Source organism: Oryx dammah, unplaced genomic scaffold, assembly GCF_014754425.2.
Source record: "Oryx dammah isolate SB20612 unplaced genomic scaffold, SCBI_Odam_1.1 HiC_scaffold_5, whole genome shotgun sequence".
Classification (NCBI taxonomy): domain Eukaryota; kingdom Metazoa; phylum Chordata; class Mammalia; order Artiodactyla; family Bovidae; genus Oryx; species Oryx dammah.
Window position 1 is genome coordinate 9,309,550 of NW_024070189.1, and position 23,251 is coordinate 9,332,800.

The 23,251-nt window shown below is 40.0% G+C and overlaps 1 protein-coding gene across 1 annotated transcript in view; it reads left to right on the plus strand.

Annotated features, from left to right (window-relative positions):
• SLCO4C1 (solute carrier organic anion transporter family member 4C1) overlaps positions 1 to 23,251 on the plus strand; it is a 91,061-nt gene that overhangs the window by 34,204 nt on the left and 33,606 nt on the right. The window lies entirely within an intron of this gene.

Consider the following 23,251-nt stretch of genomic DNA (forward strand, 5'->3'; position numbering starts at 1 on the left):
CATATGAAGAGTTGACTCATTGGAAAATACTCTGATGCTGGGAGGGATTGGGGGCAGCAGGAGAAGGGGATGACTGAGGATGAGATGGCTGGATGGCATCACGGACTCGATGGACATGAGTTTGAGTGAACTCCAGGAGCTGGTGATGGACAGGGAGGCCTGGCGTGCTGCGATTTATGGGGTCGCAAAGAGTCGGACACGACTGAGTGACTGAACTGAAATAAAACTGAAAGCATCTCCATGGTTCAAGAGTCTGGCACAGCTCTGAGTTCTCTGCCCAGAGTCTCCATCTCAGGGTGTCAGCTGGCTGCATTCTCATTTGAAGCTCTAGACACAAATTCTTTTGCAAACCTATTAAACTTTCGTGAAGTGTCCATTTTTCGGAATTGTTGAACTAGAATCTTCCATTTCCTTGATGATTGTCAATGGGGGTTTCTCTCAGCTTCTAGAAGCTCCTCACCTTTCTTGGCACATGGTCCTCTCCATCTTAAAAACCAGCGAAATTTCACAGAATCTTTTTGCTAATTTAAATCTCTGTCACTCCTTCTTCCCACCAGAGAAAGCTTCTGCTTTTAAGATTAGATTGTTGAACACAGTCAGTTAATCTTCTCTCAGACTAATTCAAAATCAAGTTAAGTTAGTAACTTAAGTTAGTTAATTAGTAAGATGGATTTACTCTGAGAGTTCCCTTTGGCACTGTAACATAATCAGAGGTGTGATGTTGTCATAGTCAGTTCAGTTCAGTTCAGTCGCTCAGTCGTGTCCGACTCTTTGCGACCCATGAATCGCAGCACGCTAGGCCTCCCTGTCCATCACCAGCTCCTGGAACCCACCCAAACCCATGTGCATCAAGTCAGTGATGCCATCCAGCCATCTCATCCTCGGTTGTCCCCTTCTCCTCCTGCCCCCAATCCCTCCCAGCATCAGAGTATTTTCCAATGAGTCAACTCTTCGCATGAGGTGGCCAAAGTACTGGAGTTTCAGCTTCAGCATTATTGCCTCCAAAGAAATCCCAGGGCTGATCTTCAGAATGGACTTGTTGGATCTCCTTGCATCCAGGGGACTCTCAAGAGTCTTCTCCAACACCACAGTTCAAAAGCATCAATTCTTATGCAGTCACGTTTCTTCACAGTCCAACTCTTACATCCATACATGACCACTGGAAAAACCACAGCCTTGACTAGACGGACCTTTGTTGGCAAAGTAATGTCTCTGCTTTTCAATATGCTATCTAGGTTGGTCATAACTTTTCTTCCAAGGAGTAAACGTTTTTTAATTTCATGGCTGCAGTCACCATCTGCAGTGATTTTGGAGCCCCCCAAAATAAAGTCTGACACTGTTTCCACTGTTTCCCCATCTATTTCCCATGAAGTGATGGGACCAGATGCCATGATCTTGGTTTTCTGAATGTTGAGCTTTAAGCCAACTTTTTCACTCTCTTCTTTCACTTTCATCAAGAGGCTTTTTAGTTCCTCTTCACATTCTGCCATAAGGGTGGTGTCATCTGCATATCTGAGGTTATTGATATTTCTCCTGGCAGTCTTGATTCCAGCTAGTGCTTCTTCCAGCCCAGCGTTTCTCATGATGTACTCTGCATAGAAGTTAAATAAGCAGGGTGACAATATACAGCCTTGATGTACTCCTTTTCCTATTTGGAACCAGTCTGTTGTTCCATGTCCAGTTCTAACTGTTGCTTCCTGACCTGCATACAGGTTTCTCAAGAGGCAGGTCATAGTTAGGCCCGGGAATTAGGACTGGGAGTCCCGGGCACCATTTTAGGACCCTGCCTCACTTCACATGCACTCAGGAGACGGCCTGCATCTCTGTTCTGGACAAACGGGAGTTGTTTTCTGGCTGAGATAGATGTTCCTCCTGAATGAGTCATGGAGCGTTTCTTTCTTTCCCACATGGAAAGATTGCTGTTTAGATTTAGAATTTTTGTCTGGTTCCTCACCTTTATGACACGTTCTTCCTTGTTTTGTTCCACCTTTCTGACTTCTCAGTGATGCCAGGCAGACAAGTATTCTTCCTATAAGATGTTCACATTTATTTTTAAGTGTACTTAGTGTTTTTCTTTCTATATGTATATTTTTTCTCTTGTCATCTAAATTACGCGTGTGAAGCTTACTTTGTTTTGTATATTCTTTTTTTTTTAATTAATTTTGTATCTTACTGCTTTACTAAATTCCCTTATGGTTTTTAGTAGTTTTTCCATTGGTTCCAGAATGAATTCAGTGTCCCCAAAAGAAGTTATAATTTCTGCAAATATGAGTGGCCTTACCTCTTGATTCCCATTCATATGCTTCTAGTTCTTTTCTCTTTCCCTCTAGTACAATATGGAAATTTGGAGAGTTAGTGTGCATCCTTGTCTTAGCTCCTGATTTTAGCAGTCTGTATGTGTGTGTATACACACTTATATATTTAATTGTATTTAATACCTAATCATGTTTTATGTTGAATAATATTTAGTTGACATTTGTCAATTGTCTATTTAAAATCTATGAAACTGGTCACCTGATTTTTCTAATTAGGTCTAATATGTTAAATTTTAACAGACTTCCTAAAACTAAGATCATGGCACCTGGTACCATCACTTCATAGAAAATAGATGGGGAAACAGTGGAAACAGAGTCAGACTTTATTTTGGGGGGCTCCAAAATCACTGCAGATGGTGATTTCAGCCATGAAATTAAAAGACGCTTACTCCTTGGAAGGAAAATTATGACAACCTAGATAGCATATTCAAAAGCAGAGACATTACTTTGCCAACTAAGGTCCGTCTAGTCAAGGCTATGGTTTTTCCAGTGGTCATGTATGGATGCGAGAGTTGGACTGTGAAGAAAGCTGAGCACCGAAGAATTGATGTTTTTGAACTGTGGTGTTGGAGAAGACTCTTGAGAGTCCCTTGGACTGCAAGGAGATTCAACCAGTCCATTCTAAGGGAGATCAGTCCTGGATGTTCTTTGGAAGGAATGATGCTAAAGCTGAAACTCCAGTACTTTGGTTACCGTATGTGAAGAGTTGACTCATTGGAAAAGACTCTGATGCTGGGAGGGATTGGGGGCAGGAGGAGAAGGAGACGACCGAGGATGAGATGGCTGGATAGCATCATTGACTTGATGGACGTGAGTCTGGGTGAACTCTGGGAGTTGCTGATGGACAGGGAGGCCTGGTGTGCTGCTATTCATGGGGTCACGAAGAGTCGACAGGACTGAGCAACTGAACTGAACTGAACTGTATGTGCTTCTTTATAGAGTCATGCTGTATTTTTTATACATGTTAGTGGATTTTGTTGCTAATATTTGGTTTATGACTTTTTTGTATTGATATTCACATAAGATTGGTCTGTGGTTTTTTTTTGGTGTTGTTAATCTTTTTCACATTATCAGTTTGTAGTCAAAAATATTTTGGTAATTTTTAATCCTGTTTTTATGTATTGGAGTAGTTTAAGTAGCATTGGACTTACTATTAATATATAAAGTTCTGATAAAATTCATCTCTGAAACTAACTGGGTTGGGAATTAGCCATTTTAGGTGAATTGCTAGAATTTTTATCTAAGTAGTCTCTTATGAATTTTAAAAGATTTCTTCTCTTTATAGTTTATTTCCTTCTTTTCATCTAGTATTTATATATATGTTATTTCTCATTTTTCATTATGTTAGTAAATATATTTTGCTGGTTATTTCAGATGATTTTTTTGTGTGACTTTTCTTATTTTATATTTTATTAATCAGATGTATTAATCAGATGTCTATTCATTTGTTAATTCTTTATTGCTTTTTATTAGAGATGCTTCTTAATTGCTTGCTTTTTTCAGTATTTCTTTTTCCTGGATATTCTTTTGTATGTTATTTTCTCCATTGATATTCTACAATAAACGCATCTAGTGCCAGTAGTGTTAGTGCTAGGGGCAACTCACGGATATTAATATGTGATTTATTTTAATATGTCTCTTATTTTGACTTCTTTCTTTGGGGAGTGTCTTTTTTGTTTGAATGAGATGCTTTTGCTATGGTCCTACTTTAGTTATAGCATATAAATTTGGATGTGGATGTAGATTTACAGAAATATTGTGAAGATAGTATAGTTTGCATTTATACCACAACCATATTTTCCTGTTATTAAAATCTTGCTTTGTATGCTACATTTCTTATGATTAATGAACTAATATTGATACATCATTTATTAACATTTCTACTTGTTAAATGAAGTACAAACTTTATGTAGATTTAGTCCCTTGGACTGCAAGGAGATCCAACCAGTCCATCCTAAAGGAGATTGGTCCTGGGTGTTCATTGGTAGGACTGATGTTGAAACTCTAATACTTCGGCCACCTGATGTGAGGAGGTGACTCATTTGAAAAGACCCTGATGCTGGGAAATATTGAGGGCAGGAGGACAAGGGGACGACAGAGGAGATGGTTGGATGGCATCACTGACTCAATGGATATGGGTTTGGGTGGACTCTGGGAGTTGGTGATGGACAGGGAGGCCTGGTGTGCTGTGGTTCATGGGGTTGCAAACAGTCGGACACAACTGAGTGACTGAATTGAACTGAACTGAACTTAATTCTACCTAGCTTTTTCTATTCTATTATCTGATCCAGTATGCCTTATTACATTTAGTTGTCATTATCCCTCTGGCTCCTCTTGGCTTTGGTAATTTCCCTGATTTTTCTTTTTCTTTCTTTTCTTTTGATAACCTTAGCAGTTTTGAGGCAGATATTTTGTAAACTGTCCCTCAACTAGGATATGTCTGATGTTTTTCCTGTGATTAGACTAGGCTTATGGGATTTTCAGGGGGAGGACCACGCAGCAAAATGCCATTTTTATCACATCATATCAAAGATATGATATAAGCATCACTTATCACTCTTGATGATAACCTTGATTACTTGACTCAGGTAGTATTTTTCAGGTTAATTTGCTGTGAAGTTGCTCTTTTCCTACTTTCTATAGTATAGAATTCATAAGAAAGTCACTAAATGTACCCCACACTTCAGAAATGGAGTGTTATGTGCCATCTCTTTGAGGATGGAGTAACGGCATAAATTACTTGGAATTATTCTGGATTAGGATTTGTCTCTCCTCCCACTTTTATTTATTTAAGTAAAATAAAAATTTAAAAATCCACTTCTTTTCAGTGTGGATACATGGGTATATATCTTATACTTTTGGTTATAATCCAATGTGACTTTACTTTGTTGTTCAAATTATTCTAGCTTTGTCTACCTGGAGTTTTTCCATTTGGCTTCTGTGTACCTTTGACTTACTTCCATTACTGTAGATGTTTTTGTTTGTTTTGAGAACTTCCTTATGTCCTGGCACTCTGAGATGCTTCAGCCTCATCCTGTATATTTCCTGCTCCAGTTCTAGGATTAACTGTTTCTCTCATGGGCCCTGGTTTCTTTATTACAGGATGGGAAATAACTTTATCATTGAGAGTATAGAGATTATATATAGATCCTTTTGCCTTTAGTCTTGAAGATTCCACTCATTTCCAAAGTTACTCAGGACCCATCCTCTTTAGTGAGGGTGTTTCATGTATTTGTATTAGTTAGATCCTATTGTCACATTCTATATTTCCTCCTGAAACCTTTTGGCCTTTTAAATGATTTTTTAAATTTTGTATATTTTAAAGTTTACTCTTTGTACTATGATGTTCAAATGCATAGTGCCATGTATTTGCAATCAAGCCATCATATACAATAGTTTCACTACCCTAAAAAAATCCTGTGGTGCTTCATATATTCAACTGTCCCTCCCCTCTTCCCTTGGCAACTATTGTCATGCTTTTGCTTTTCCAGATTGTCATATATTTAAAATTATAACGTGTGTATCCTTTGTGGACTGGATTCTTGCACTTAGAAATATGCATTTAAGATTTTTTGTCTTTCTGTGGCTTGACATGTCACTATCAGTTTTTATCAATTTTAGGAAAAGTAGTAGAAGGAAATATTCAAAAGTAATGCGGAAAGCAATCCAGTATATTGGATACAGTAGTTTTATAAATAACTCTTAGGCCTTGTTTATTTGGGATAAATGATAAAATAATATCTGTTACTTAAATGTAGTAGTGTAAAATGGGTTGTAGCTGGGCTGAGCTTCTAATACCCACAGACCTTGGACAGATGAAGTACTTACAAGAGATCTGGGGAGAGGGGCTGCAAAGATCCAGTGACAAAACTGATTATCAAGAAATAAACCCACGCATAAGAAATTTTATGAGATCTACTCTTTGATTAATTAACAGAATGCTGTACCCTTGTATTTTCCCACTAAAATATATTGCATGTATGAATTAAAAGTTAAAGTAGTAAAAATGATAGGATAAAACCTAGCATAAATGAATTTATATGTAATCATGGAGAAAGGAAGACTTTTATAAATTACATATCAAAATTAGAAGCTCTGAAGTGAATATGAAAAGTTAGTTCACCGAAAAACATGCAGGTGGCCAATAGGCATATGGAAAAATGCTTACTTTCTTTGCAGATTTTTTCAAATGAAATTTAAAAATTGTGAGTGTCCATATATATTTTATTTATTTAACCAGTGAAGTTGGTAGTGATTCAGTTTTTTTTTATGTAAAGTGTTCCTTCATTGCTAATGGGATTGCATATTTTTATAACTTTTTGATAAGGCAGTTTGGCAAATCAAATATAAAGATTTACACATGCTGACCTAGAAATTCCACTTCTGTAACTTGTTCTATAGATAGGCTTGCACAGATATGCCAAAATAAATTGTAAAAATATTCATCATGGCATTATTTAGACCTAAATGTATGCATAATATGATAACATTAATAATTTATGCGATATTGTTGTTGTCTAGTCATTAAATCATGTCCAACTCTTTTGCACCCCTATGGACTAGCTGGCCAGACTACATTGTCCATGGGATTTCCCAGGCAAGAATACTGGAATGTGTTGCTATTTCCTTTTCCAGGGGATCTTCTCAACCCAGGGATCGAACCCATGTCTCCTGCTTTGCAGGTGGTGAATTCTTTACCACTGAACCACCTGTGAAGCTGTATATGTTATATTATTAGTTATTAAATGGTAGTTGTGGACTTGGTAAATAAATCACAAGACATTTATTCTGTGGAATATTATAACACTGCCAACAAAGAAATTTAACTGTAGCTTTAAGTTTTAATATCAATATCAAGGATGTCTAGAACATAAGAAGTGGAAACTGGAAGTTGTTGAATGTAAGAATAGTATGTTTAATATGATCATGTATAAAAAACCATGTGTACACCCGTGGCAGATTCATGTCGGTGTATGGCAAAACCAGTACAACATTGTAAAGTAATTAGCTTCCAATTAAAATAAATAAATTTATATTAAAAAAATAAATGGATAAGGCAATGTGAATGTCTGAGAAAATGTCTGAAAAACGATCAAAGAAACTGTTGACAGGGGTTTTTGCCTCCATCTAAGTGACATGGGAGAGCATAAGGTGGATACGGGAGAGTTTATTTTCTTTTTTTTTTTTTTTTCGCATTGTTAACATTTTCTCCATTGCCTTTTTAGAAAAAGAAATTTGATTGCAGGATAATTGCTTTATACTATTGTGCCTCTTGAGAAATCTGTATGCAGGCCAGGAAGCAACAGTTAGAACTGAACATGGAACAACAGACTGGTTCCAAATAGGAAAAGGAGTACGTCAAGGCTGTATATTGTCACCCTGCTTATTTAACTTATATGCAGAGTACATCATGAGAAACACTGGACTGGAAGAAACACAAGCTGGAATCAAGATTGCCAGGAGAAATATCAATAACCTCAGATATGCAGATGACACCACCTTATGGCAGAAAGTGAAGAGGAACTAAAAAGCCTCTTGATGAAAGTAAAAGAGGAGAGTGAAAAAGTTGGCTTAAAGCTCAACATTCAAAAAACAAAGATCATTGCATCCGGTCCCATCACTCCATGGGAAATAGATGGGGAAACGGTAGAAACAGTGTCAGACTTTATTTTGGGGGGCTCCAAAATCACTGCAGATGGTGACTGCAGCCATGAAATTAAAAGACGCTTACTCCTTGGAAGAAAAGCTATGACCAACCTAGATAGCATATTCAAAAGCAGAGACATTACTTTGTCAACTAAGGTCCGTCTAGTCAGGGCTATGGTTTTTCCTGTGGTCATGTATGGATGTGAGAGTTGGACTGTGAAGAAGGCTGAGCACCGAAGAATTGATGCTTTTGAACTGTGGTGTTGGAGAAGACTCTTGAGAGTCCCTTGGACTGCAAGGAGATCCAACCAGTCCATTCTGAAGGAGATCAACCCTGGGATTTCTTTGGAAGGAATCATGATGAAGCTGAAACTCCAGTACTTTGGCCACCTCATGCGAAGAGCTGACTCATTGGAAAAGACTATGATGCTGGGAGGGATTGGAGGCAGGAGAAGAAGGGGACGACTGAGGATGAGATGGAAGGATGGCATCACTGACTCGATGGACACGAGTCTGAGTGAACTCCGTGAGTTGGTGATGGACAGGGAGGCCTGGCGTGCTGCGATTCATGGGGTCGCAAAGAGTCGAACACGACTGAGTGACTGAACTGAACTGAACTCATTGTGTTAGTATCTGCCGTACAGCAACATCAGCCATAGGTATACTTATGTCCCCGCCTTTTGAACCTTCTTCCCACCTCCTACCCATCCCAACCCTCTAGGTTGTCACAGACCATCAGGTTTTAGCTCCCTGCATCATACAGCAAATTCCCACTGGTTGTCTGTCTTATGCATGGTGATGTGTATGTTTCAGTGTCACTCTCTGAATTCTTCCCTCCCTTTCCTTCCCCCACTGTGTCCAGAAGTCTGTTCCCTATGTCTGGGTCTCCACTGCTGCCCTGCAAATAGACTCATCAGTACTATCTTTTAGATCCCATATATATGCACTGATATATGATATTTGTTTTCTCTCTCTGACTTATTTCACTCTGTATAATAGGCTCTAGGTTCGTGCACCTCATTGACTGACTCAAATGGGTTCTTTTTTATGGCTGAGTAATATTCCATTGTATGCATGTACCACAGCTTCTTTATCCATTCATCTATAGATGGATATCTGGGTTGCTTCCATGTCCTCAGTTCAATTCAGTCGCTCAGTCGTGTCCGACTCTTTGCGACCCCATGAATCACAGCACGCCAGGCCTCCCTGTCCATCACCATCTCCCGGAGTTCACTCAGACTCACGTCCATTGAGTCCGTGATGCCATCCAGCCATCTCATCCTCGGTCGTCCCCTTCTCCTCCTGCCCCCAATCCCTCCCAGCATCAAAGTCTTTTCCAATGAGTCAGCTCTTCGCATGAGGTGGCCAAAGTACTGGAGCTTCAGCTTTAGCATCATTCCTTCCAAAGGAATCCCAGGGTTGATCTCCTTCAGAATGGACTGGTTGGATCTCCTTGCAGTCCAAGCGACTCTCAAGAGTCTTCTGCAACACCACAGTTCCAATGCATCAATTCTTCGGTGCTCAGCCTTCTTCACAGTCCAACTCTCACATCCATACATGACCACAGGAAAAACCATAGCCTTGACTAGATGGACCTTAGTTGGCAAAGTAATGTCTCTGCTTTTGAATATACTATCTAGGTTGGTCATAACTTTTCTTCCAAGGAGTAAGCGTCTTTTAATTTCATGGCTTCAGTCACCATCTGCAGTGATTTTGGAGCCCCCCAAAATAAAGTCTGACTCTGTTTCCACTGTTTCCCTATCTATTTCCCATGAAGTGATGGGACCGGATGCCATGATCTTCATTTTCTGAATGTTGAGGTTTAAGCCAACTTTTTCACTCTCCTCTTTCACCTTCATCAAGAGGCTTTTTAGTTCCTCTTCACTTTCTGCCATAATGGCAGTATCATCTGCATATCTGAGGTTATTGATATTTCTCCCGGCAATCTTGATTCCAGCTTGTGTTTCTTCCAGCCCAGCGTTTCTCATGATGTACTCTGCATATAAGTTAAATAAGCAGGGTGACAACATACAGCCTTGACGTACTCCTTTTCCTATTTGGAACCAGTCTGTTGTTCCATGTCCAGTTCTAACTGTTGCTTCCTGACCTGCATACAGGCATGTTGGCAATTTGATCTCTGGTTCCTCTGCCTTTTCTAAAACCAGCTTGAACATCAGGGAGTTCATGGTTCACGTATTGCTGAAGCCTGGCTTGTAGAATTTTGAGCATTACTTTACTAGCCTGTGAGATGTGTGCAATTTTGCGTTAGTTTGAGCATTCCTTGGCATTGCCTTTCTTTGGAATTAGAATGAAAACTGACCTTTTCCAGTCCCGTGGCCACTGCTGAATTTTCCAAATTTGCTGGCATATTGAGTGTAGCAGTTTCACAGCATCATCTTTCAGGATTTGAATCAGCTCAACTGGAATTCCATCATTTCCACTAGCTTTGTTCGCTGGATCATGGAAAAAGCAAGAGAGTTCCAGAAAAACATCTCTTTCTGCTTTATTGACTATGCCAAAGCCTTCGACTGTGTGGATCACAATAAACTGTGGAAAATTCTGAAAGAGATGGGAATACCAGACCACCTAACCTGTTTTCATGTCCTAGCTATTGTAAATAGTGCGACAATTATTACTGGGATACATACATCTCTTTCAGTTATGGTTTTCTCAGAGTGTATGCCCAGTAGTGGGACTGTTGGGTCGTATGGTCGTTCTGTTCCTGGATTTTTAAGGAATCTTCACAGTATGCTCCATAAAGGCTATATCAGGTTACAGTCCTACCAACAGTGCAAGAGGGTTCTCTTCTCCATACCCTCTCCAGCATTTATTGTTTGTAGATTTTTTTGATGATGGCCGTTCTGACTCTAGGAGGAGATACCTCACTGTAGTTTTAATTTGCATTTCCCTAATAATGAGAGATGTTGAGCATCTTTTCATGATTATCAGCTATCTGTATGTCTTCTTTGGAGTAATGTCTATTTAGATCTTCTGCCAGTTTTTTGATTGGATTGTTTGTTTTTCTAGTATTGAGCTGTATGAGCTCCTTGTATGTTTTGGAGATTAATATTTTGTCAGTTGTTTCCTTTGCTGTTATTTTCTCCCATTCTGAATGTTGTCTTTTCACCTAGTTTATAGTTTTCTATGCTATGCAAAAGCTTTTAAGTTTAGTTAGGTCCCCCTTGTTTATTTTTGTTTTTATTTTCATTATTCTAGGAAGTGGGTTATGGAGGATCTTGCTGTGATTTATGTCAAGGAGTATGCTGCCTATATTATCCTATAGGAGCTTTATAGTTTCTGGCTTTACATTTAAGTCTTTAATCCACTTTGGTTTATTTTTGTGTATGCAATTAGGAGGTATTCTAGTTTCATCTTTTTACATATAGCTGTCCCGTTTTCCCAGCACCACTTATTGAAGAGGCTGTCTTTTCTTCATTGTATAATCTTGCCTCCTTTGTCAAATAAGGTGCACATAGGTCTGTGGGTTTACTTCTGAGCTTTCTATCTTGTTCCATTGGTCTGCATTTCTGTGTGTGCCAGTACCATAGAGTCTTGATGACTGTAGTTTTATAGTTTAGTCTGAAGTCAAGAATGTTGATTCTTCCAGTTCCATTTTCCTTTGTCAAGATTACTTTGGCTATTTGATGTCTTTGTGTTTCCATGAAAATTATGAAATTTTTTGCTGTAGTTCTGTGAAAAATACTATTGGTAGTTTGATAGGAATTGCATTGAATCAGTCAGTTGCTTTGGGTGGTATAGTGATTTTCACAAAAATGATTCTTCCAATCCAAGAACATGGTATATGTGTCCATCTGTTTGTATATCTTTGATTTCTTTCATCAGTGTCTTGTACTTTGCTGCATACAAATCTTTAGGTAGGTTTATTCCTAGGTATTTAATGGGACTGTTTCCTTAATTGTGCTTTGATTTTTCATTGTTACTGTGTAGGAATGCAAGGGATTTCTGTGTATTAATTTTATACCTGCAACATTACTATATTCATTGGGCAGATCTAGTAATTTTCTGGTGGCATCTTTAGGGTTTTCAATATAGTATCATGTCATCTGCAAACAGTGAGAGTTTTACTTCTTTTTCCAATCTGGATTCCTTTTATTTCTTTTTCTTCTCTGATTGCAGTGGCTAGGACTTCCAAAACTATGTTTAGTGATAGTGATGAGAGTGGGCACCCTTGTCTTATTCCTTGTGTTTCCTTGATCTTAGAGGAAACGCTTTCAGTTTTTCTGCACTGAGAGTAATGTTTGCTGTGAGTTTGTTGTCTATGGCTTTTGTAATGTTGAGGTGTGGTGCCTGTGAGAAGCTTCCCTGGTGGCTCAGTCTGTAAAGAATCTGTCTGCCTGCAGTGCAGGAGACCCAGCTTTGATCCCTGGACCTGAAAAATCCCTTGGAGAAGGTAATGGATATCCACTCCTGTATTCTTGCCTGATGAATTCCATGGACAGAGGAGCCTGGCAGGCTATAGTCCATGGGGTTGCAAAAAGTCAGACACAACTGAGCAACTAAATACACATGCATACATGATCCTTTTGTGTCTAATTTTTGAAGAGTTTTTGTTATAAATGAGTGTTGAATTTTGTCAAAATCTTTCTCTGAATCTATTTAGATGATCATATGGCTTTTGTCTTTTGATTTGTTAATATGGTGTGTTACATTGATTATTTTGCATATACTGAAGAATCCTTGCATCTCTGGAAAAAAGTTGTTGGATTCTGTTTGCTAAAATTTTGTTGAGGATTTTGTATCTATGTTCTTCAATGTTATTGGGCTGTAATTTTTTTTGTGTGGCATCTTTGTTTGGTTTTGGTATCACGGTGATGATGGCCTTGTAAATTGAGTTTGGGAGTTGTCCTTCCTCTGCAATTTTATGGAAGAGTTTGAGTGATATAGGTGTTAGCTCTCCTCTAAACTTTTGGTAGAATTCACCTGTGAAGCCATCTGGTCCTGGGCTTTTGTTTGTTGGAAGAATTTTTTTTTTATTTAAAGTTTTAATTCTTTAAATTGCTTATATAATTTATTTTTAAAACCATTTATCATTTATTTATCATTATTATTTTACTTTACAATATTGTATTGGTTTTGCTATACATCAACATGAATCCGCCACGGGTGTACACGTGTTCCCCATCCTGACCCCCCCTCCCTCCTCTCTCCCCGTACCATCCCTCTGGGTCATCCCAGTGCACGAGCCCCAAGCATCCTGTATCCTGCATCAAACCTGGATTGGCAATTCGCTTCTTATATGATATTATACATGTTTCAATGCCATTCTCCCAAATCATCCTACCCTTTCCCTCTCCCACAGAGTCCAAAAGACTGTTCTATACATCTGTGTCTCTTTTGTCATCTCGCATACAGGATTATCATTACCATCTTTCTAAATTCCATATATATGCATTAGTATACTCTATTGGTGTTTTTCTTTCTGGCTTACTTCACTCTGTATAATAGGCTCCAGTTTCATCCACCTCATTAGAACTGATTCAAATGTATTCTTTTTAATGGCTGAGTAATACTCCATTGTGTATATGTACCACAGCTTTCTTATCCATTCGTCTGCTGATGGACATCTAGGTTGCTTCCATGTCCTGGCTATTATAAACAGTGCTGCGATGAACATTGGGGTACACGTGTCTCTTTCAATTCTGGTTTCCTCGGTGTGTATGCCCAGCAGTGGGATTGCTGGGTCATAGGACAGTTCTAATTCCAGTTTTTTAAGGAATCTCCAGACTGTTCTCCATAGTGGCTGTACTAGTTTTTTATTACAGTTTCGATTTCTGTGCTTGTGATTGGTCTGTTCATATTTTCTGTTTCTTCCTGGTTCAGTTTCAGAAGGTTATACTTTTCTAAGAATTTGTCCATTTCTTTGAGATTGTCCATTTTATTGGCATATAATGTAGTTGCTCATAGTAGTCTCTTATGATCCTTTGTATTTTTGCATTGTCTGTTGTAACTTCTTTTTCACTTCTCATTTTATTGATTTGAGTCTTCTCCCTTTTCTTCTTGATGAATCTGGCTAATGGTTTGTCAACTTTGTTTATCTTCTCAAAGAACCAGATTTTGGTTTTATTGATCTTTGCTGTAGTCCCCTTTGTTTCCTTTTAATTTATTTTTTCTTTGATCTTTATGATTTCTTTTATTCTGCTAACTTTGGTGTTTTTGTTGTTGTTGTTCTTCTTCTTTTTCTAGTTGCATCAAGTGTGAGGTTAGGTTGTTTATTCAATGTTTTTCTTGCTTTTTGAGGTAGGTTTGTATTACTATAAACGTCCCTCTTAGCATTGCTTTTAGCACATCCCATAGGCCTTGAATTATTGTGTTTTTATTGTAATTTGTTTCTAGGTATATTTTTAATTCTTTTTTAATTTCTTCAGTGATTTCTTGGCTATTCAGAAGCATATTGTTTAGCCTCCATGTGTTCGTGTTATTTTACAGTTGGTTTTTCCTCCCCCTGTAGTTGATATCTAATCTTCAAATGTTGTGGTCAGAAAAGATGCTTGGGGTGATTTCAGCCTTCCGCACTTGGCCACGCCTTGATTTGTGACCCAAGATGTGATCAGGCCTGGATGATGTTCCATGCGCACTTGAGAAAAAAAAGTGAAACCTACTGTTTCGGAATGATTTGCCCTGTAGATGTGAATTAGGTCTGGCTGGTCCAGTGTATCTTTTAAAGCTTGCGTTTCATTATTAATTTTCTGTCTGGATGACCTGTCTCTTGGTGTGAGTAGGGTATTAAAATACCCCACAATTATTGTTACTGTTGATCTCCCCTTGAATAGTTGTTAGCACTTGCCTTGTGTATTGAGGTGCTCCTATATTGGGTGCATTTATAGTCATTATATCTTCTTTTTGGATTGATCCTTTGATCATTATGCAGTGTCCTTCTTTGTCTCTTGTCATGGTCTTTTTTTAAAAGTCTATTTTATCTGATATGAGTATCGCTACTCCTGCTTTCTTTGATTTCTGTTTGCATGGAATATCTTTTTCTAGTTCCCTCACTTTCAGCTGTATATGTCCCTAGGTCTCAGGCATATCTCTTGTAGGCAGCATATATAGAAGTCTTGTTTTTGTATGTATTCAGCCAATCTGTGTGTTTTGATTAGAGCATTTTATCCATTTACATTTAAGGTAATTATTGATACGTATGATACTATTATCATTTATTGTTTTTGGTTTGTTTTTGTAGACCTTTTCCTTCTCTTGTGTTTTCTGTCTAGAGAAGTCCCTGTAACGTTTGTCGTTAAGCTGGTTTGGTGGTACTGATTTCTCTTAACTTTTGCTTGTCTGTAAAGCTTTTCATTGCGCCTTTGAATGTGAATGAGATCCTTGCTGGATAGAGTGATCTTGGTTATAGGTTTTTTTTCCTTTCATTACTTTTAAGTATATCCCGCCATTCCCTTCTGATCTGCAGAGTTTCTGTTGAAAGATCAGCTGTTAGGTTTATGGGGATCCCCTTTTATGATACTTGTTGCTTTGCCTTGCTGCTGTTAATATTTGTTCTTTGTGTTTAATTTTTGTTAGGTTGATTAATATGTGCCTTGGCATGTTTCTCCTTGGATTTATCCTGTATGAAAATCTCTGAGCTTTCTGGACCTGGGTGGCTATTTCCTTTCCCATTTTAGGGAAGTTTTTGGCTATAATCTCTTCACATATTTTCTCATGCCCTTTCTTGTTGTCTTCTGGGACCCCTATGATTCAAATGTTTTCATGATTAATATTTCCCCCAGAGGTCTCTGAGACTGTCCTCATTTGTTTTTAGTCCTTATTCTTTAGTCTGCTCTGCCTCAGCCACTTCCACCATTATATCTTCCAGTTCATTTATCCATTCCTCTGTCCCAGTTACTCTGCTTTGGTTCACTCCAGTGTATTTTCCATCTCAGTTATTGTGTTGTTCATTGCCAACTGTCTATTCTTTAATTCTTCAAGGTCCTTATTGATCATTTCTTTCATCTTCTCTATCTGTGCCTCCAGTCTATTTATCCACACCTCCATTTATTTTCAAGATTTTGGATCATCTTTAGTATTATTACTCAGAATTTTTTTCCAGGTAGACTGCCCATTTCCTCTTCATTTGTTTTGTCTTTGTGGTTTTTACCATGCTCCTGTATCTGCTGCATGTTTTTCTGGCTTTTTATTTCATTTACTTTGCTATGTTTAGGGTCTCCTTTCTGCAGGCTGGAAGGTCGTAGTTCCTCTTCTTGTGGAGTCTGCCTTCATGGGTAGGGTTGGACCAGGGCCTTGTGAAGATTTTCCGGTTGGTGGATGGAGTTGGTCTTGTCTCACTGAAGGGCAGGGCCATGTCCAGCAGTGCTTTTTGATGTGTCTGTGGGTTTGGTATGCTTTGAGCGGCTTCTCTGCTAATGTGCAGGGCTATACTCCTGTCTTGCTGAAGGATTGCCATGGAGCATCTGTCCCTGGAGCTTGCTGACCTTAGGGTAGGGTTTGATCTTAGTGTTGAGATGGAGACCTTTGGGAGAGCTCTCATCAATTAATATTCCATGGGGTTGGGAATTCTCTGGTCGTTCAAAGTCCTGGACTCAGCTCTTCCACCTTAGGGGTTCAAGTCCAGCCCTTTACTGTGGCACTAAAACCCCATAAGCCACACAGCATAGAAGACAACAACCCCAAGACTGTTGATAAAAGTAACACTCAACAGCCCAGAGCAATCAGAGAAGCACACACCAAAGTCCTCCAATATTTCCAGGAAGTTCTCTAGACCTGTTGTGGGCTCTGTGGGGTCCGCCCAGTCTCAGATCTGGCCTTATTCCAGCTTGTACTTTGTCCCAAAGTTCAGAGTCTCTAGAGTCCACTGATGCTGCTGCTAAGTCACTTCAGTCGTGTCCGACTCCGTGCGACCCCATAGACGGCAGCCCACCAGGCTCCCCCATCCCTGGGATTCTCTAGGCAAGAACACTGGAGTGGGTTGCCATTTCCTTCTCCAAAGCATGAGAGTGAAAAGTGAAAGGGAAGTTGCTCAGTCACGTCCGACTCATTGCAACCCCATGGACTGCAGCCCACCAGGCTCCTCCATCCATGGGATTTCCCAGGCAAGAGTGCTGGAGCAGGGTGCCTTTGCCTCCTCCGCTAGAGTCCAGTCTCAGGCTAATTGTGGGTCTTTGATCCGCTGCACCTGTGGCTGCTGATTCTCCTTTCTTCTTGGGTCACACAGCTCCTGGTGTTCTGCTTTGGTTTTGGGTCTGGCTCTGCTTGGAGGTGGGCTTCCCAGGTGGCTCAGTGGGTAAGAATCCTGCAATGCAGGAGACACTGGTTTGATCCCTGGGTCGGGAAGATCCCCTGGAGGAAGGCATGGCAGCTCACTCCAGTATTCTTGTCTGGAAAATCCCATAGACAGAGGAACCTGGTGGACGGCAGATCACCGGATTGCAGAGTCAGCCACGACTGAATTGACTGAGGACGCACACACGCGCTGCTTTTAGGTTGCCCTCTTATGACTTCCCTCCTAGACACGAGGAGACAAAGGCTGAGACTTTTTAGGACTCACTTGCTCACTCTGTCTGGGGAGAGGGAGGGGGTATGGCAGCCACAATTGGGATATGAAAGTGAAAGTGAAGTCGCTTAGTCATGTCCGACTCTTTGCGACCCCATGGACTGTAGCCTACCGGGCTCTTCTGCCCATGGGATTTTCCAAGCAAGAGTACTGGAGTGGGTTGCCATTTCCTTCTCCAGGGGATCTTCCTGACCCAGGGATTGAACTCAGGTCTTCCGCCTTGCAGGCAGACGCTTTACCGTCTGAGCTATCAGGGAAGTTCTAGGGGCTACCTGTGGTAATAGAGACCTGCTGGATGTTCTTACAGCCTGATATGGGTCATGTGCACTCAGAGCAATTGGCTTGGCCCCAGACCGTGGGTCCCTGGGAAGAACCAAGCTGCTTAGCCTCTCAGTTGGGTGCAGGCAGCAACGTGTGTCCACTCACAACCTGGTGGTGATTGCCACCTCTGGGGTCTGGGCTGCATCAGTGGTGGTTTGTCTGCTGCTTCAGGCACTTTCCCTGGATTTGGTAGTGGCTTGTTGTTCAGTCACTCAGTCATGTCTGACTCTTTGAGACCCATGGACTACAGCACGCCAGGCTTCCCTGTCCTTCACCATCTCCCAGAGTTTGCTCAAACTCATGTCCATTGAGTCAGTGATGCCATCCAACCATCTCATCCTCTGTCGTCCCCTTGTCCTCTTGCCTTCAGTCTTTCTCAGCATCAGGGTCTTTTCCGATGAGTCGACTCTTCATATCAGGTGGCTAAAGTATTGGGGCTTCGGCGTCAGCATCCATCCTTCCTGTGAATATTCAGGGTTGATTTCCTTTAGGATGGACTCGTTTGATCTCCTTGCAGTCCAAGGGACTCTCAAGATTCTTCTTCAGCACCACAATTTAAAAGCATCAATCCTTCAGTGCTCAGCCTTCTTTATGATCCAACTCTCAAATCTGTACATAACTACTGGAAAAACCATAGCTTTGACTATAAGGACCTTTGTCAGCAAAGTGATGTCTCTGCTTTTTAATAGACTGTCTAGGTTTATTATTACTTTTTTTCCCAAGGAGCAAGCATCTTTTAATTTCATGGCTGCATTCACCGTCCACAGTAATTCTGGAGCCCAAGAAAATAAAGTTTGTGAACGTTTTCATTTTTTCCCTAACTATTTGCCCTGAAGTGAAGTGATGACACCAGATGCCATAGTCTGGCAGCTTGCATTTCATGCTGTGGAATTGTAAATTGCAGTCAAGTGTAATTCTGCCTGGGGCCCTTACTGGTTTGGATGGTAGGCGCTCACTCAGCTGCTGTCTGTGAGTGCAGAGTTAGGGTGTCCCAGTGACAAGGACCTCTTGCCCCCCTGGGATGCCCAGTCTTTCCCCTGACTCCCTGCACTGTGTCATCCCAGCTCCCTTAGAGAATGGAAACCAGCCCAGTTTCCTCTCCCTGAGGTCCAACACCTGCACCTGAGCCAACACCCTGCTCTAACCTCTGCTGCAGGCGGAGGCATCCAAGCCGCTTCTTGGCCGTGGCGTGCTGTTGGCCATGATCTCTGTGGTGGATTCCCTCCATTGTGCCTTCTGAGCGCCCGCCACTGTGCTCCCCTCTGTGGTTCTGAAGCTTCCCCTGAGCCCAGCCGTGAGAGAGTTTCCTAGTGTGCGGAAACTTTTCTTCCTTCAGGTCCCTGTCCTGAAATCCTTTGTCTCTTTTATTATTTTTATCTTTTGCCTTGCCTTGTTCTAAGGAGATTGGCTTGCTATTTTGAAAGCTTGGGTGGCTCTGCCAGCATTTAGAACTTGTTCTGTAGATGTTGGTCCATATACTGATGAATTTTGATGTATTTGTGGGGAGGAAGGTGATCTCGCCTTTTTATTCCTCAGCCATCTTCTCTCCTAACCCTGGATGTTCTTCAAGCATTTCTTGATGTTCTTCAAGCATGTTGAAAATTTATTTAAACAAGCAAGTTGAAGCTCATTGATTACTTCCTCTGGGAAAAACAATAAAACACCAAACCCCATAGAATACTCATATAATCAAAATGTCTAACCGGATTATTACAACAAAATATTTTCCTAAAGGCAATTTACCTATTATAAAAAAGGAAGTAGGAGAAAACAGTAAAGCAATAATGCATACACATATGTTCAGTTTTGCAGTCTATCAAGTAATAAGAGATTGATAGTCTAACCTACTACCTCCAGGAAAATGAATGCTGAAATCAGGAAATATAATTCAAAGGTTTGACATGGCCAGGGAAATACCACAAATAATGCAGACTTGGTCCCATTATAAATACAGCTTACCTGCCAAAATATCCGCAAACCTCTTAGAGCATGAATATATACAATATTACTATAGAGAATATTTTAAATACAAAATTTTAAGACTTATTTTTATGCATTGAATTTGCATCGGAAAATTTGATGACTATCAACCAGTTAAAGAATATTCAGAATTGGTGCTTTAGGGGCCCTACGTCTCATCAATTTGGAAATGGTAAATCTTGATCTGATATTAAGAAAATGAAAATAGAATTAGCTGAAGTCATTGTTAGAATACAAATTCCTGGATGCTACACTAGATTTAAAGTGAGAGGGTTGGGAATATATTTTTAACAAGTCTCTTAGTTCATTAATATAATATGATGAGTTTGTTTGTGTGTGTATGTTAGTCACTCAGTCATGTTTGACTCTTTGTGACCCCGTGCACCGTAGCTTGTGAGGCTCCTCTGTCCATGGGACTTCCCAGGCAAAAATACTGGAGTGGGTAGCCATTCCCTCTCCTCCAGGGGATCTTTCTGACTCAGGAACTGAACGCAGGTTCTCTGCATTGTAAGTGGGCTCTTTACTGTTTGAGCCACTAGGTAAGCCCATGATGAAGTTAGAAAATATGGATTTATTATGTCTAGCCTTTAAATGTGATATTTTAATAAAAGGTTTTATTTTATCAAACTTAAAGGTAACCATTTTCAGGTATCTAAATTGGAAAGAAAGAGGTAAAATTATCATTTTATGCAGATGATATGATATGATGTGTGGAAAACCTTAAAAGAGTCCACACAAAAACTTCTAAAATTGATAAATGAATTCAGCAAGGTAGCAGGATACCAGTTTAACACACAGAAATCTGTTGTATTTCTTTGCACTAGCAATGAAGTATCAGAAAGGAAAAGTAAAAAGACAATCCCTTTTAAAATTTCATTATGAAAGTAAAATAAACCTGACAAAGGAGGTAAAAGACTTGTATTTTGAGAACTATGAAACATCGATAAAGAAAACAGAAGATAATTTAAAGAAATGGGAAGGTATCCTATGGGCTTGGAGTGGAAGAATTAATGTTGTTAAAATGGCCACACTACCCAAAGCAATCTATAGATTTAATGCAGATACTTATCAAATTCCTTATTACATTTTTCACAGAACTAGAACAAATAATTCTAAAATTTATATGGAGCCATAAAAGATCCAGAGTTTCCAAAGCAATCCTGATGAAAAAGAACAAAGCTGGAGGTATAACCTTCTCAGATTTCAGACAATATTGCAAAGCTACAGTGGTCAATACAGTGTGCTACTGGCAGAAAAGCAGATGTGGATTAATGGAATAGAATGGAGAGCTCAGAAAAACACACACACATACAGGGTCAGTTAAAAAGGAGGCAAGGGTATATAATGGAAAAAAGACAATCTTTTCAGTAGGGGATGTTGGGAAAGCTGAACAGTTACATGTAAATCGATGAAATTGGAACATTCCCTCACACCTGACACAAAAATAAACTTAATGGCTTAAGGAGTTAAATATAAGACATGACACTATAAAACTTCTAGAAGACAATATAGACAAGACATTCTTTAACATAAGGTGTAGCAATGGACGGAGGAGCCTGGTGGGCCTCAGTCCATGGGGTTGTGAAGAGTCGGACACGACTGACCGGCTTCACTTTCCCTTTTCACTTTCATGCACTGGAGAAGGAAATGGCAACCCACTCCACTGTTCTTGCCTGGAGAATCCCAGGGGTGGGGGAGCCTGGTGGGCTGGTGTCTATGGGGTTGCACTGAGTCAGACATGACTGAAGCGACTTAGCAGCAGCAGCAGCAATGTTTTCTTAGGTCAGTCTCCAAGTCAATTGAAATAAAGGTGAAAATAAACAAATGGTGCCTAATCAAGCATATAAAATTTTACCTAGCAAAGAAAACCATAAAGAAGACAAAAAAACAACCTACAGACTGAGAGAAAATAGTTGCAAATGATGTGAAGAACAAAGGCTTAATTTCCAAAATATACCAATAGCTCATACAACTCAATAACAAAAAACAACCCAATCAAAAAATGGGCAGAAGACCTAAATTTCTCCAAAGAAAACATACAAATGTTCAATAGGCACATGAAATATGCTCAACATCACTGATTACTAGAGAAATACAAGTCAAAACTAAATTGAAGTATCCCCTCCTACTGGTCAAAATGGCCATCATTAAAAAAAAAAAAACAACTACAAGTATCAAATGCTGGAGAGAGTGTGGAGAAAAGGAAACCCACCTACACTGCTGGAAGGAATGTAAATTGATGCAGCCAGTGTAAATTGGTGGAGACAGTTTGGAGGTTTTTTAAAAAACTAAAATGATCCAGAGTCTACTCCTGGGCATTTATTCCTAGAAGACGCTAACTTGAAAAGATACTTGCTCCCCAATGTTGATATCTACATTATTTACAATAGCCAAGACAGGGAAGCAACTTAAATGTCTATCAATAGGTGAATAAGATAAAGAGGATGCAGGGTGTGTGTGTATGTGTGTATGAGTATATATATACACACATACATACAATGGAATAATATTCAACCATTAAAGAGAGAGTGGTTATCTGTCGTAGTAACATGGATGAACCTAGAGGTTATCACACTAAGTGGAGTAACTCAGAAAAGTGAAAGTGAAGTCCCTCAGTCGTGTCCGACTCTTTGCGACCCCATGGACTGTAGCCCACCAGGCTCCTCCCTCCATGGGATTCTCCAGGCAAGAGTACTGGAGTGGGTTGCCATTTCCTCCTCCAGGGGATCTTCCCGAACCCAGGTCTCCTGCATTCCAGGCAGACGCTTTAACCTCTGAGCCACCAGGGAAGCCAAATGCCATATGACATATGTTGATTGATAAAATCAATATTGTGGTAAAAAATGTGTATATATATATTTAAACCTTATTTTGTGTTGAAATATAGCTGACTAACAATTCTGTGATAAGTTTCAGTTGAACAGAGAAGGGATTCAGCCGTGTAACCATTCTCCCCCAAACTCCTGTCCCATCCAGGCTGCCACTGAGCAGAGTTCCCTGTGCTATATAGTAGGCCCTTTTTGGTTATCCGTTTTAAATGTAGTAATGTTGTACATTCCATCGCAAATGCTCTAACTATACCTTCGCTCAATCCTTCCCTCTAGCAACCATAATTCATTTTCTAAGTCTGTGAGTGTCTTTCTGTTTTGTAAGTAAGTTCATTTGCATTGTCTCTTTTTAGGTCCCACATGTGTGGGATGTCATAGGATACTTCTCTGTCTGACATCACTCAGTACCACAGTCTCTAGGCCCATCCATGTTGCGGCAAATGACGTCACCTCCTTCTTTTCAGTGGCTGAGTAATACGTCATTGCACCACATACTTTGATGACGTCATGTTTTGAAGCTGTAATGCTTCATATGGGCATCCTAGGTGGCTCAGTGGTGAAGGACCCCCTGGCAGTGCAGGAGATGCAGAAGACCCAAGGTCTGTCCCTGGGTTGGGAAGATCCCCTGGAGGAGGAAATGG